Below are 16,477 nucleotides of genomic sequence, written 5' to 3'. Positions count from 1 at the left end.
ACCTAACAACAGCCCATGGGCATAGATATGTTTGTCATTGCATTTTGCAGAGGAGAAAACTGAGGTATGGTGGATAAGTAACTCATTCAGGTCAAACTGCTGGTAAGTGTGATGATAAGTCTGATTTGTAGATTGAGGGGATGGGACCACTATGACCTCAAAGGCACATTCCAACTCAGTCCATCTATAATTGAGTGCACTCTTGCCTAATCCTCCCTCCTCTGGGGGTAATTCTGTGGTTCTGGGCAACTCTATGTCAAACCTCAGACATCACAAGGCCTCTCAAGATACCAAGGTTGAAAAACTAGTGAATCGTTGCATAATGTGGGGTTTTCTAATCATTGAAAGAACCCCAAGTGAAAAATTGGCAAAAGATTAAAAACTCCAAGTCTCCTCCAGTTTACCCTTTTCATATATACATTTATTAAGTTTGTAATCATGGGGTTCATTTCATTTTGCACCCTTCTTTTTTCACTGAATTTACTCTCATAAACATTTTGTCAATAATTATTACTAAAATTCTTCATAATTACCCTTCTCGTGACTACATAGAAAACCAGCAACAACTACAACAATCAGTGAACTACAGGTTCACTGATGACCTGTTGTTGAACTTTAAGTAGTTTTAGGTGTATTTACTATTATATATAAACCTGCAATAAATGTCTTTGCACAGTTCACTTTGTATCTCAGTCACTGTTTCTAGAACATGCATTCCCCAGAAGGCAAAGCTAAGGCAAAGGGCAGGTCCGTGTTTGTGGCTCACACACTCTGAAAAAGGGAGAGTGTAATATTCATGGTTGACCACAAATGGCCCTGTACTGTTGAAATCTTAAGACATTGAACAGTGCCTCTGGTTCCAGATTTTGAGTAAATGTGACTGTTTTGCTAAGGTGAACAAACATTAGTTTAATAGAGGTTTCGAATGCTGAAGTTTTGGCGCCTGGATTCTGAGACAAAGCTTACTTACTGGGGGGAAAAGGCGGAGAAGGTCTGTGAGGAGTGCCTACAAGAAACTGACTTATAGAATAAAAAAAAAAAAAAAAAAAAAGATCTTAAGGGGGAGCCTGGGTGGCTCAGTGGGTTAAGCTGCTGCCTTCAGCTCGGGTCACGATCTCAGGGTCCTGGGATCGAGCCCCACATTGGGCTCTTCGCTCAGCGGGGAGCCTGCTTCTCTCTCTCTGCCTGCCTCTCTGCCTGCTTGTGATCTCTGTCTGTCAAATAAATAAATAAAATCTTCTAAAAAAAAAAAAGAGAGAGAGAGAGATCTTAAGGGAATTTTACCCTCAAGAGAATAACACTGGAGAGACACAGTAAACCAGTTCTCTTGTATCTCACTGTGCTATTTTCATCTTAATACTAAAGAAACACAGTCACCAGTGTCAACTAATCAGAAAAGTTGGCTAAACATGGGGTTCATATGAATGCACGTATTTTAAGTTAAGGCACTCATTTGCCATTCAACAGGCAAAATCCCCTCTTCAAGCATGCATGTCCCAAATCCCAATTTCCATTGCATGTGTTTTTTTCCCTCATTTTGCTGCTTTAATAAAGGAAGACTTTAAAACTTGCAGAATTCTTCCAGATATTGAATTTTTGTCCTCCTTTCACAGTTGCCTGGTCCACAAATGCATTTTAGAGTATTTTTCAGTAACTCATCTCCTTTGAGCCTTTCCAAAGCAATTAATTTCGTTTTCATGGAAATAAATCTCTTTATTTTCACACTCAGACTTGATCTGCTTGCATAATATTTAAGTTACATAATTATATGAAGTATTACAACTGACATAAATAGGTTTGGGGTGGGGGAATTCAACCAATATTTGGTAAGCATGCAGCTCAACTGGTGGGAGGAAATGGGTACCAGGACACTGGAGAGAAGGATGGCATCCATGAGTATTTAGTGTGCTTGAGGGCATCACTCAGAATCTTTGCAAAGTGAATGAAGGACTTCTGTCAGTTAGGTGGGAGTTACATGTACGGAATAACCAGTTGATCCACAACCTGGAAGAGAAGAAGAGAATGTGAACTGAGTTCGTATACCCGGAATGCAGAACCCATAAACGTGGGTTTATGTTATCTGCTGTCCCAACGTCATCAACAAGATGGGAAGACATTAGTCTCACTCTGAGGAATTAGAGCTAAGTGTCAGAGACTGTGTCCTTCACTTTCTTGGACACCTCAGCCCACTATTTTTTTAAGTCCTTTCTTAAAGTTTATTTTTTTGTTATTAGCAAAGAATGTATTATTTGTCTGAGAGGGACAGGTCTGTGTTTCATCAGTCTTTCACAACACACAGCACTCACCACAACACATACACTCCCCAGTGTCCTTCACCCAGTTACCCCAGCCCCAGCCCCCTCCCCTCCAGCAACCTTCAGTCTGTTTCAGCAACCTTCAGTCTGTTTCCTGAGATTAAGAGTCTCTTTTTTTTTTTTTATTTAAAGATTTTTATTTATTTATTTATTTGACAGAGAGAAATTACAAGTAGTCGGAGAGGCAGGCAGAGAGAGAGAGAGAGGAGGAAGCAGGCTCCCTGCTGAGCAGAGAGCCCGATGCGGGACTCGATCCCAGGACCCTGAGATCATGACCTGAGCCGAAGGCAGTGGCTTAACCCACTGAGCCACCCAGGCGCCCCGAGATTAAGAGTCTCTTATGGTTTGTCTCCCTCTCTGGTTTCATCATTTCATTTTTTCCTCTCTTCCTCTATAGATCCTCTGCCTTGTTTCTTAAATCCATATATCAGTGAGATCATATGAGAATTGTCTCTCTCTGATTTATTTATTTCACTTAGCATAATACCCTCTAGTTCTAGCCATATGATTGCAAATAGCAAGGTTTCAATTTTGATAGCTGCATAATATTTTGGTGTGTGTGTGTGTGTGTGTGTGTGTGTCACATTTTCTTTATTCATTCAACTGCTGATGGGCATCAGGCTCTTTCCATAGTGTGGCTATTGTGGACAATGCTGCTATGAACATTGGGGTGCACGTGCCCCTTCAGATCACTACATTTGTATATTTGGGATAAATACCCAGTAGTGCAATTACTGGGTCGTAGGGTAGCTCTATTTTCAACTTTTTGAGGAACCTCCATACAGTTTTCCAGGATGGCTCCACCAGCTTGCATTCCCACCAACAATGTAAGAAGGTTCCCCTTTCTCCACATCCTTGCCAACATCTGTCATTTCCTGACTTGTTAATTTTAGCCATTCTGACTAGCATGAGATGGTATCTCATTGTAGTTTTGATTTGTATTTCCCTGATGCTGAGTGATGTTGAGCACTTTTTCATGCATCTGTTGGCCATTTGGATGTTTTCTTTGCAGAAAATCATTCCACTATTTTAACTTAGTGATATTTATACCTTTGGAGGTGGTCCTAGACCCTCCTGATGAAATTGAAGGAGGTTCTGCTAAGGAGTTGCATTGGCAACCTCATGCAACTTCAGAAAGTTCATGGATCTTCTCATGAATCCTGATCCTACAGGATTCTGTCCATCCTAGATTAGGGATTTCTATTCTAAAGGGGAGGAGTGTTTTGTTAATGGTAATAGTTCCATCACTTTGCTAGGAATTCTGAACCAAGATACAATATAAGGTTGAAGCCTTAAAGATTTGAGCAGGATAAGCCCTTATAGATCACATGGTCTCCCCATTTTAATACACTGAGGCTCAGAGATGGCTCCAGTTTATCTAAGGTCATCTGCACCCATAACATGGTACTCAAACAGATTATCTGTTATGATCTATTGGATTAGGAAAATAACTTCTTTTTAATGGCCAGTGAACAGGGCCATGAGCATACTTGGAGCCTAAATATCTAGCCAGGCTCCAGCTTCCAGATTCACCAAAGGTCAAAGACTGGGAGATGAAGGAATTGGAACCTGAACCTACAAAGCTAGCAAAAGCTGGGTTCCACTTCAAGTTTTACTACAAAGTCACTGATGTTGAGAAATCATTTCTATTCATTTGGTCTAAGATTTCTTGTTTATGAAATTAGATCATTTGACTAGGAAATTTTAAGGTTCGTTTCCAATTTTAAAAACAAAGTCTGGTAGTCCTCATTTTCTTGGCTTTTTTTTCCTCTTGGGTACAACCCAGAGATAGTGACCACTAGGGGTCAGACTTGCAAGAAGGAACCAAAATCTTGGCTACCCTTCAACCCCCCAACCTTCCCCCAACTGAAAGGAAACAAGAGATCCTCTAGCCTGGCAAGTAGTGCCACATTTAAAGTCTTTCAACATGTGAGACTGTATTGCATTTTTAAATATTTCTAAGAAACACGTTTCACAACCCTCTCTTCCAAGAAAGTCTTGATTATATTTAACGACCAGCTCTCAATTCTAATCTATCTCTTATTGCAGAGTCCCAGTGAAGACTGGTAGTCATTGGCTATTTTCCTCTGGGGAAGATATACATTCTTCTTAGCAAGTGTCAGTTCATGACTCAGTTTCCATATCTTTAAAATGGGGTCTAGGATTAGATTCCCTTTTCCAATAAATAGCACTTAAGTACATGGAACCTTGGATAGGAAACAAAGGAATGTACCAGACCTCAAGGAGCTTTGGTGATCTCTAAGACCTATTAAATGAGATCACCTGTCATGTTCTTAAGTAAGACCTCATTTTGCATTTTTCAAAATAACGGAGTCACAATAATGTCCTTTGAAACCTCTTAATGGATTTGCGGCTATAGGATTCTAGGACTACTGATTGTGAGTCTTCTTTCAGAATGTCTCTCGCTATACCTTTTTCCCTTCTCAAAACCCATATTTTATGTCTTGGGTGTATGTTTTTGTCGAATATTCTTCTCACCCAGAGCTTGTCATCTCCACTAACTGTCCAGGCTCTGTCTATTCAGTAGCATGGAGAAAACTCTGGCAGAGAGGAAGCCTGAAGTTCCTTGGCACCAGACCCTCAGCCCTCTTCCCATCCCACAGGGAGCTTAGTTTAGCCGGTTTTTTTAAAATACTTTTATGTATTTTTAAGTACATAAAAATAATTTTAAAATATTTTTAAAGTACTAAATATTTTTAATTAATAATTTTATAATGATTATGTAATTATGTAGTGATTACATAATAACTAATTTAATTAGTATTTTAAAATATTAACTATTTTTATTTACATGAAAATACATAAAATACTGTCTATATTTTAAAATCTCTATAAAGCAGAAATTTAATCAATATAAAAGTATATACATCCACGAACAAAATTCCCCCATTTCCTCCTTTTGCCCCAATTGCATATCTTGGAGGTAAAGGCTACACACATTTTGGGATTATCTTTCCAGATTTGTTTCTTTCTGTATACACACATAAGATTTTTGTTTTTACCAACTCAGCATTCTCAAGGAGGTATGTAAAACTACTCACTAAAGATAGCAGCCTAGTGAAAATGAACAAACTGCCAATACATACGGTAATAAGAATGAGTATCAAAAATAGTATGTTGAGTGAAAAAAGACTTACACAGACAAGTACATTCTATATATCGTTCCATTTATATGAAGTTCTAGAACAGGCCAAATAGAATCCGTGATGAAAAAAAGAATCAGAATAGAGTTTCCCTCTATTTGGGGAAAACAGGGATTGCCCGGGAAGAGACATGACAGAACTTTACAAGGTGACGCTAATGTGTTTTATATCTGAGTAGGAACTTGGGATTCACAGATGCAGGCATTTGTCAAAACTCAGTGAATGCATAGTTAAGACCGCATTTCATTCCATATAAATATATTTGAAAAGAAAAATAGCAAACAAATATTGAACTCCAGCTAATGATATTCATGCTGAAGAATTGAAGGAGAAGTGTCTGTAAATTATTTTGAAATACATTAAAATATGGGTTAGTGGATGGATAAAAGAATGGATAAATGGACAGATAAATGATAAAACAAGTTCAGTAAAATGTTAATGGTAGACTCTAGAAAGTGAGTATACAAGTGTTATACAATCATTTTATCTTTGACATAGATTTAAAATCTTTTCACAATAAAATGGAAAACATGCTTTGAAAAGCTTTAAACACATATAAATACAACAGATTACTACTGATAATAACAATGTCATCGCATTTTTGAGCCCTCAGGAAACAGCATAAAGCAGGACGCCTAATCCTCTCCCCTCGATCGTCACCAATTAGTAGCTACATCATTCATATGGGCTCCAGGAAGATGATAAAAACCTCAGGAAATAACTGTAACAGATACAGTATGTTGGAGACTCCTGCATACCGTAGAGTCCAAATACATCGCGTCATTAAACACTTTCACTTTGAAAAATAAGTACTAGTATCCATATTTTAAGAAAAAGCGAGAATACAAAGGCTCGGAGTTAAGCTACTAACTCAAAATCACACAGCCAGAGAATGGCTGGGTCAGGGTCAACACTAGGTCTTACATAATCACGAAGCCCACATTCTGCTCCCTAGAAGGCGAGGTCTCTCATACAGCCCCTCCTGGCCTCGGCCTCCTAGGTAGTAAGGTCAACCTTGCATGAAGGAATGCAGGGGTTGAGGAGAAAAGGGCCCTCAAAGTTGTCATGGAGCAGTAGCTGCCTTAGCCACCTTGATTGCTGTGGCAGTGAGCTCAAGTTAGTTCCAGAATCCCTTGGCATCTCTTGGTATGGGCTTCAACATGAAGGGGCAAACTCCAGGCTTTGAGGAGGGAGCTGAAGGCAATAAACTAGGCCAGCAATAAAAGGCAAATGTGTTCTGATGTGTTAGATCAAAACCTGGGAACCTCATGAGCTCCACCCAACACCCCTCCCCCCCCATAACAGCTGCAAATGTTTGTCTTATTTCTCTAACATCTGGTTCACCCATGTGTAAACAGAATGAAGGCTCAGAGGGAGGAAAGGACCTGAGAATGCCCCATTTCTCAGCCTTGAGGATACAGTGAAATGGGATAGAGCCCAAGTTAGGACACTCTTTAATTTCACTGAGATTCGGGCAGCAGTTTCCAAAACCACTTTAGGGTCCCTCACCTTTGAGTCCTTTTTCTAGCCATTGTAGGAAAGTTGTGTTGGGGAGCAGTGAGAGCTTCACACTGAGAATTAGATGACCCAGATTTCAATTTGGCCTCCTCCACCAACTGCCTGTGCACCTGTGAGGAAATTTGTCTTCCTAGGTCTCATTTTACCATCTGGGTTACAAAGGGTGGCGTCCTCTGTAAGGTTTCATCCAGCATTAACCGTCAATTTTTTGGCACAATTTCAGTGGTTACCATATTACTGTCTCTGTTTATTTAATAAGTACATTCCTTGCCGCTGTGTCTCCCATTGCCTACAGGGCACTTGAAAGGTTATCAGCCTCCAGCACTTGTTTATGTCAAGTAAGTTTCACCTTGATTTTCTCCTAAAAAATATGTTAGGACTAACTTCAATGCTAAAGATAGCATTCAATCTATCAATTATTGCTCCTGTTTAAAAAACTAATTAAGTAGGGTCTTTGGCCTTGTTCAAAATTATAAGCAGATTAAGTATTTGCCGAACCTGATTTTAATGTGAAATGTATGACTTTGATATTCAAATACACTTTTAAAGATTTCAGTACATTTTCATTTTCTAAAAACTAGATCAAGGTAAGGTTCTTATTTAAAATAAGCATGTTATTAGCCTTGATATATGAATGCAAACAAAATAATGCATTATGAATTTACAAATATACTTTGAATGCTGAGGTAAAGAATGTTGACGTAGCTTAGTAGGCAATGAATGGCTGATGAACGTTTTTAACCTAGGAAACAATACTAACTGAGATTAGAAATCGCTGCTCCGAGAAATCGCTCTTTGTAACCCACCCATTAGGCCTCAAGAAGGTCGAATTCATATTTTATGCCCACTTTCCCCTCTGTAAACCCCCTCTCTTCATCTCTTCAAAGATGATCTTTTGGGTTTAATTGCCACCATGAACTCTTTCCACAAATACTAATCAGTACGATGAGGCAAAAGACAGAAACTGAATACAGGAAATCAGAAACGTAGAAGCTAAGAGAATGTCATGGAACGGATCCATCTTGTTTTGAGCTTGTTTGTTTCTATGGCGGTGGCTCAGAGCGTCCCTGAGTGGGAAGGCGAGAGAACCTCATGGAATGGAACCATCTTATTTTGAGTTTGTGTTTAAGTAGGGGCGGCTCAGAGCTTCCCTGAGTGGGAACCTCTCTCTCAAGGAAACCCCAATCTTTCTTTTCATCCTTTCAGAGTTCTGTTGGCCCCGCTTCCAAGATGGTTGAGACTGTTGGGTCCTGCTCCAATCCAGCAGAGGGCGCTCTTGGAGTACAATTGGTGATGGTCATGGGAAACTGGGAGGACAATCTCAACCTCCTTCACCAGAGGGCTGGCTTCCTATTATCTGAGCCTACTGCTCTGACCCGAAAGACTGATATTTGGCCCTTCTTGCCTTGCTTTATAGAATTCTACTCCAGTCCAGTTCAACTCTACTGAAGATCTTGTTTTCCAGTCCTACCTCTCTTCCCACTAAAGAAAAAAAGGGACTAACTGATCCTCAAGAGATAAGAAATGAGTTAAGAAATATTTTACCCAGGCAGTTGCACAGAAAACCTGCTGAGAACTGAGAAATCAGGAGAAGGTTAACCAGGTGAGGTGTATGTCAGAGACAATCAAACCAGCATAAGCAAGATCACCAATCTACCTCTCCTTACATTCGACAAGGGAATTCATGAATTTTTTTTTTAAAAAAGTGGTTGCAGATAACATGGAGAGAGCCCAATAATGACACAAAATGAACTTTGAACTAAGAATGGGGAGCAGAAATCCACAAAGATTTTTGAGCCCAAGAATGATGTAATCAAAGCTTAGCAACTGGGCTGCCTAGCAAAAAATTTACCCATTGAAACCTAGAGACAAAGCTCCAGCTCTTACCAAAAAAATAAGCACTAAGGGACAGTGCATATCTGGGCTCCAGGCCTGGCTCTGAGATTTCGTGGCTCTGTGTCTTGGGCCAAGTCCCTTGGGCAAGTCTTTTTGCCTCGGTTTCCTCATCTGTCAAGTGAGGGAGTTGAACTACACAATCTGCCAGATTCATTTCTCATTCTATATCCTGAGTCTATGGGTTGCTAATATCTTAGAATTATAATTTGAGTTTTCTTTAGGGAATTTGTGTAAGGAAGGTTAAGGGTAACTCTGTTCAATCATTATTCAAAGAACACATACATCCTTCATCAGGAAGAACAGATTGAATCCAAAAGTTCCAACCACAACCCATCCCCCATTCATTTATGCCCTTCAACCACCAGCACTCGGGATGTGGGTGTGAGGGCATTGGTTTCTTCATTGGTTTGTGGGCTCCGAGGTGGATCATGGAGTTTGATCAGTCAACTCAGTCAACTCTGAGTTTCAGCAAATAGAACATGAGCACTAGAAGCATCCTCAGAGCTCAACTGCACTCTATATCATTTAATAAATGTTGAGACACACATTTCAAAGCAATACAGTAATTGGTAGAATAAATCTGGATTATGGTATCCTTATAGGCTAATTGTAACTTCCACCATATAAACTCCACACTCACTAATCCCATTACTCCACTAGGACTGTTTAAATTTTCTTCTTCCAATTATCATCTTGTCTTCACACTGCTTACAGATAATCACAATCCCGTCAAACCCTCTCACACAAAACTACAACTCAGACATGGAAGCACTAAGTCGAGTGATACTATGAAATTTGGACATTTTGCTTCAACTATAATTAGGAGGGTTTCTGTGGGTTCACTAATCAATCATAAGTGGGCTTATTTCTCCACTTCAAACACTAACTGAGGTCCAACTGAAACCTTTTTATTCATTCATTTATATAACCCTACTTGGAAAAATATTTAAGGAAGATTACAGTAAAAAGTGTAAGTACTGTTTTAAACCCACCCACAAATATTATGCTGAGCTAAGTAAGTCAATCAGAGAAAGATAATTATCATATGATCTCTCTGATATGAGGAATTTGAGAGGCAAGATGGAGGGTTTGGGGGGTAGGGAAGGAAAAAGTAAACAAGATGGGATCGGGAGGGAGACAGGCCATAAAAGACTCTTAATCTCATGAAACAAACTGAAGGTTGCTGGGGGTGGGGGGTAGGGAGAAGGTGGTTGGGTTATGGACATTGGGGAGGGTATGTGCTATGGTGAGTGCTGTGAAATGTGTTAAGCCTGATGATTCACAGACGTGTACCCCAGGCAAATAATACATTATATGTTAATAAAAATAATTTTAAAAAATAAAAAATAAACCTACCCACAAAACAAGAACATAAAAGCGATTATTCTTGAGCCCTAAAGTTGTTATTATAACCCCAAAATGACCAAAAACAGTTTTTAATGATGTCGTTCTGTACTATATGACTTCACTGAGGGATTTGCTATGTGGGTCTTCACATAAGAGCTATCAAATAACTTAACAGACAATATGCCAATAGCACCTTCATAATAAAGAATCTTCTTTTTTTTTTTTTTATCTATTTGACAGAGAGAGATCACAAGTAGGCAGAGAGGCAGGTAAAGAGAGAGGAGGAAGCAGGCTCCCCGCTGAGCAGAGAGCCCGATGTGGGACTCGATCCCAGGACCCTGAGATCATGACCTGAGCCGAAGGCAGCGGCTTAACCCACTGAGCCACCCAGGCGCCCCTAAAGAATCTTCTTCATGCCAATCTTACAGCAGACCTTGGGAAATGCCAAATATATACTGTCGGGTTATACTGCCAAGGCAGAGTTCTGACGCCCCAAGCCATGTAGTCGTGGATGGTGTGAGGCTTCCTGGGAACCTAATACAGGATAGGGGGAGAGCTGAAGCATCTTGAAGAACAGCTGGTTAGCAGGAACCTCAGTGCAGTCTCCTCAGATATCAGCTGTCTCAGCCGGACCAGGAAGTAGAGAGTAGACAAGTCTAGACAGAGCCTGCTGACCAGGCCTGAAGTTCAGATGTGCCGTGTTGGGGCCTAAAGAAAGGTCTCCAGGCTCTGGACACACAAGGAGTCTTTCAGGCCTGAGAGGCTGAGACTAGTCAGGCTTCCTCCCTGAAGAACGAGCCTGTCAGACCTGGCTTTGTGTCTACCGAGCAGTCACTCCATGCCCACTTCTTCCGCCCATCCCCACACATGCGCCCACACACACACAGAGGCAAGCTGGCTCTTCGTGGTCTTTACTGTGGAATCACAGCATGCTAGAGCGATTCAGGGCCATTTTACCCATTTATTTTACAAAGATGGAAACTGAAGCTCAGACGGAGGGGAGCCCCCACTTGCTTAGGGACAAACTGGGATATAACAGAGGCCAGCTCCAGAGTCTATCCCTCCACCTAACAGATGCGTCTCACCAAAACACAAGATAGGTATTGCCATGGTCCTGCTCAGTCGCCTCCATTGATCTCCCACGGCCCCCAGGAGAGAATACGAGTGTCCCACCGAGCATCAGAGCCCTGCTGATAATGGTCCTGTTTGCTTTTTTGTGCTGGCTCCCTGTCCCCTTTCTTGACCGCTAGCTGGTGTGCTCCTCATCTGCCCCTTGCTCCCACTCAGGTTGGGTTCATTCCAACTCCTGTCATAAGACTGATTCTTTCTAGTTTCTGAGAGGCTGTTCTCGGTGAATGGAAGTGTTCCAGAAACTAAAGCAGAACCATAAAATAGCCTCACACTTATAAACACATACTTATAGCACATTCTTACTTTTAATAATATTTTTACATAATAACCAAAGCCTCTTCCAGCCTCAGCCCCCTCTTATGTGGTAGGAACGGCAAATACACCCATTTTATAGGGGAGACAAAGGAAGTGAGACCCAATGCCAAGAAAGGGCATATGATTCATCCTCCAGAAACTAGTGAGTCAGAGGAGAAGTAGAAAGAAGACCCAGGCTTCCTGACACTGGGGCTCCATTCACAAGGCCAGGCATCTTGCCTGCTCTTCTTTCCAGATGCTTGATATTTCAGAAAATAAGTCAACAAATACCCCCAAGAGGTTTACTTTTGAGAAAAATTGTGATGAAGCTTAACTACTTAGTTTATAACAAAGCAGCTCTAAGCTTTCCAGGTTGTGACCTCCTCCTAAGACAACCACATTACTATCTGAAGGTAATGCTGAAGAGTTGAACTGTGGAAGATATTGGACAAGACCAAAAATCCAGTTGAGGTTAAAAGTGAGCACGTCATCCCAGCAGACCAGATGACCATCTCCGAAGTTTAATAGCTACTTCTAACCTCCAGTGGTGGTCCTACTGTTTAGGGACTCAGAGGAACAGGAAGAGTTTCAGTGAGCAACTTCATATAGAGTCAGAGCATTTGGAAATGGAAGGCGTGTCAAAAAGACAATGGTACTGGGTGCTTATAGAGTTCTTCCCCAGGAAAGAGAAAGAAGAACACTTGGGAATATGCCTCCAGGCTGGAGAAAAAAGGTAGGGCCAAGAACCGCCACTCTCCCCCACCCCCCACTCCCCCACCCAGGACCTGGGTAGAGAAATAACTCTGACATGCTCTTTGTGGCAACCCACCACATTACTGAGTCTTATTAATGGGCCAGGTACTAGAATAGAGCCCCTCAGTAAGGTGACCATATATCATCCAAACCAGAGCACTTAAGGGAGAAAAGGGAGCTATTAAGAATGATTCCAGCAAAATAGCCATAAACTCGGAAGGTGGAGCAGGGTATATGGTTCAGAGTTGAGGTCAACAAAAAAGGATCCCTATCCATGGAGAAATCTCCCCTCCTGAAGAAGGATACAATAATCACATCAGTGCCGTGACCCAGAGCTAGCTGCTTATACTGAGACCTTATGGAAGACCCCAAGAAGAGTTGAAGGAGAAAGAGAACACAACACCTCTAGAGATGAGAATTGGTTTTGATGGATGCAAAAGATTTGAATGTGTGGCAATGAGAAGCCAAAGAGCCTTCCAGGTATTTAAAAATAAATAAATAAATAAAAAAGGCAGCCTGAACCAATGCAGTGGGGTGGAGAGGGCAGGGGACCAGGGGCCTCTAGGAAGCGTGGTGAGGAGCAGAGTAGATCTGATGTGGCTGCAGAGGGAGGTATAGTAAGACCAGGGAGGGATGAGGCAGGAAGAGTGTGGAGGCCCTGTTAGACTTGGTTCTAGTTTTGTGGATATCACCAGGGAGCATAAGCGGGGTGGCACGTATCAGCGTCCACGGTCTCGGACATCAGTTGAGACGACCCGGACGTCCAGACACATCGCATAAGCTACTGCTGGTCTCTCCAGGCCGACTATCCTCCCTCCAACAAGTGAGGCAGTCTGATCATTTGAGGAACTGCGGGACCTCTTCTAGTTTCAGTACCAAGCACTTTCTCTCTCCATCCAGCTGCTAGAGAAGTGGGTTTGGACATTCGGGGGGAAGTGTCTGTTTGGCAATCCTGAGGGCTAGACAGCTTGGGGGGGTGGAATTTAGGGGCTATCCCCTGGTAAATATTCAAACTTTTGAAGTTCCTGGTGAGACCACTTCACATTCCTAATTTCCAGGAGAGCACACTCAAGTCCAGAGGAAGTCTGGACCTCGGGGCTTTCTGAAGGATAGAAGTCAAGGTAGTCCGGGAGACTATCTGTGACACAGAGCAGAGCTCTGCAGTTGGTAAGAGACTTTCCAATGTGGGCTCCACATTTCGTGAGATAGGTCAGGAAGGTGTTATTACTGTGAACGAGTGGCATATAAAGGAATTAGGGTGCAGACACATGGGTGACTCATCCAAGGTCACAGAGCAAGTGAAGGAGGGCCGCTACTGGAGCCAGGCCATGTAGGCAAGCACCAACCCCACAGCCTGCTCTCAGAAGGGGGACAAGGGAGCAAAACCGGAGGGGAAGGAGGCATAGAAGGCAGAGCCAGTGGGAGGGAAGGAAGAAGTTAGAAGGGAGACAATTACAGTAGAAGCTTGGCAAAACCCTTCCATCTAGTTGCGGGGACCAGAGATGGGCCTAGTACCTTCTCACTCTCCTTTTTCCTTCCGTACCCAAGAAAGTCAGGCCGAGGCTGTGCGGTAGGGAAGGGCTGCAGGCGTGTTCCTGGGCCTGCCCCATGTATACAGGGACGAAGCAGCAGGGGCGGCCAAGGGCCCGGGCCAGGAGGAGGGGCCGGGCCTGCCTTTGGTGCCTAGAAATCAAAGCAGCCAACCTTGGGCTTTTTCTTCCCCTCACACTGAGGCACTTTTATTGGCGAGATGAAGGGAGGCAGAGCGGGCCTACAATCCTCGCTTAGCTTTTGGAGGTTAATGACCCAGTTAGCAGCTCTTGGCTGCGTTTCCGACATTTTGCAGACATCAAGCCCCGCGTCTCTGCCAAGTACATTCTGTTCCCTGGAGCTCATCCAATGCATCTCAGATTACTATGTAATGCGACAAAGAGGGAGAGGTGGCTGGGAGGGGCAGCGGGAGCGGGCGGGCTGAGCGGCCAGAGGGGCGAGGGAGGGGTAAGGGGATGCCACCCTAAATATAGCTGCCCTCCTAGAGATGGAGGGCCAAGGTGCCTATTACTGCACTAGAGTGATCCCCAAGGAAGGGCACGGAGGCCTTGGGGTCCGGGAAAGAACTGAAGGAATCCTGCGGCGAGCGCACCCTGGGGGGCGGGGGGCCTCCCAGAGCCTCCGGGTGGGCGGGGAGAACGGGGGAGGGGGACAGGGGAGGGGGAGGAGCTACGAGATAGGCCCCGCCCCCAAAGCCCTTCCCGCAGTTCCAGAGCTGCTGCAGCCCGCGCGCTAATTATAGACGTGAATGGAAAGCGGCAGCTTGTGAATGATCGCGTTGCTCGTGCTGCCTTTGGAGGCTGAGGAGCAGGTGCTGCCCTGCTAGATACAAAGTGATTCATTTAAAAGCCCTCTGTCCCGCGAGCACACTCACCGACGACAGGAATCCTCTAGTTCTCCCCTTCCACTGCCCAGAAGTGGATTCCACTATTGGTTTTAAGAGTCCTGGATCTGGGGATCCGGACGGAGAGAGGCTGGAGTTCCCCATCTCTTTCCCCCCATCTTTACAAATCTCCCCGTGGGTGAGAAGAACCCCCACGCCTTTTCAAGCTGTTGGGAAGTAGTATCTTGTTTTACAGATGGAGAAATTGAGGCTGGGATAGAAGCAGGGATGTGCCCCCCCCACCACGCATGCACACATCCTGGGGCGCATGGTGAGTCAGTGTGAGCTATTTGCCTTACCAAGTGGGAACCTGAAGCAGATTTCACTTCAGTGACATTCATTTCCAGGCATGGATCTTTGGCATAGGATCATCCCCTTCCCTATCCTGCCTCAGCTCCTCTACTTCCCCGCCCCCCACCCCGCCACTGCCACCAGGAAAACTTGCTAATGCTAGCTGATTCTCATTGGGAGGTTTAAGTTCAGGGCCTGGAAACTGGGTGAAGTGAAAACTATGCCCATTTTCCTGTCGGTTATGTGTGAGTCAATCTGATGTGCCCTCCATCAGCATAATCCTGTCATGAGGAACTCCAGAGGAGGCAAAATGCAGCCTTTTCTTCCTCCTCAGCATCTCACATGCACCCAGTGCTCAGATGCCACATGATCTCATGAACATCACCACAGAACCCAGGCCAGGCAAGCACAGCAAAAAGTCTCATCACTATTTTACCGAGGGTTTGGAAGGTGGAGGAGACTTGCTCTCGGTCATCTGCTTGTAGTAGCCAGCTTGAGAGCCAAACCCAGGACTCCAACCCGCACGCTGCGCTGTGCCCAGTTCTCAGGCTGTGGTCTGCAACAGGGGGCAGGGATCCATCTCGTCCTAAAGAGAGGTTGCGCTAAGAAGTCTGGTGATCTCCCACTTGGCTGCTGGCCTTCTCTCCTCAGAGGCTCCCACGCCCCCTTCCTCCATCCTAAGCCACAGTAGACAACTAGGCGTGAACAGCTGCCTTCTTTGGGACTGGAAGTCTCCAAACCCCTCACTGCTCTAGACTTCAAAGAACAAGGCCAATCCCACTCATCTGCTGGACCTATTTACGTTCTCCTACCTCAGCTGATCCCCCTGGGCCTAGCTCTTTCCCTGTGTTCCCCTCAAGATGTCTACCTGGGAGCATCAAATACTACACTGAAAAAAGAAGGAATAGATGTGAAGGATATTTTAATTATTCTTTTATTTGTCTCTTTGAAGCAAGGAGTGTATCTGAGTCTTGTATGTCAACCAGACATACAAGGGTGCAGCCGACTGCACTAGCATAGCAGACACACAGAAATGTTGAAGAATCATAAAGCTTTCACATAGCTGAGGAAATGTGCATATACCGAGGCTGGCCATTGTCACGTCTCTCTGACAACACAGATGTTTGGTCAGAATCTGCACTTTGCACTTGCAGGATGAGGCTCTGCCCTGATCAGTTGTGCAATATTGGCAGGTTGCTTAATCCCTCTGGGTCTCCCTTTTCTCATCTGCAAAATGGACATAATTATACCTCACAGAGTCAATGGTAAGTGGTATTGGCAGTGCTGGGCCAGGAAAGGAGGAAAATGGGTTCAAATGTGAATGGTAGTCTCTG

General features: G+C 43.7%; 1 long non-coding RNA gene across 1 annotated transcript; it reads right to left on the bottom strand.

Moving 5' to 3' along the window:
• Positions 1 to 1,692: 1,692 nt before the first annotated feature.
• Positions 1,693 to 15,774, bottom strand: LOC309846050. The gene is made up of 2 exons (XR_014301708.1): positions 15,572 to 15,774; positions 1,693 to 2,004 (listed from the first exon to the last, which is right to left on the bottom strand). It is a non-coding gene; the product is annotated as an uncharacterized lncRNA (long non-coding RNA).
• Positions 15,775 to 16,477: the final 703 nt, after the last annotated feature.

The sequence above is a fragment of the Mustela nivalis genome, assembly GCF_964662115.1.
Source record: "Mustela nivalis genome assembly, chromosome: 1".
NCBI lineage: Eukaryota > Metazoa > Chordata > Mammalia > Carnivora > Mustelidae > Mustela > Mustela nivalis.
The sequence above is the reverse complement of the archived record's forward strand: the minus strand, read 5'-3'. Positions and strand labels throughout refer to the sequence as shown.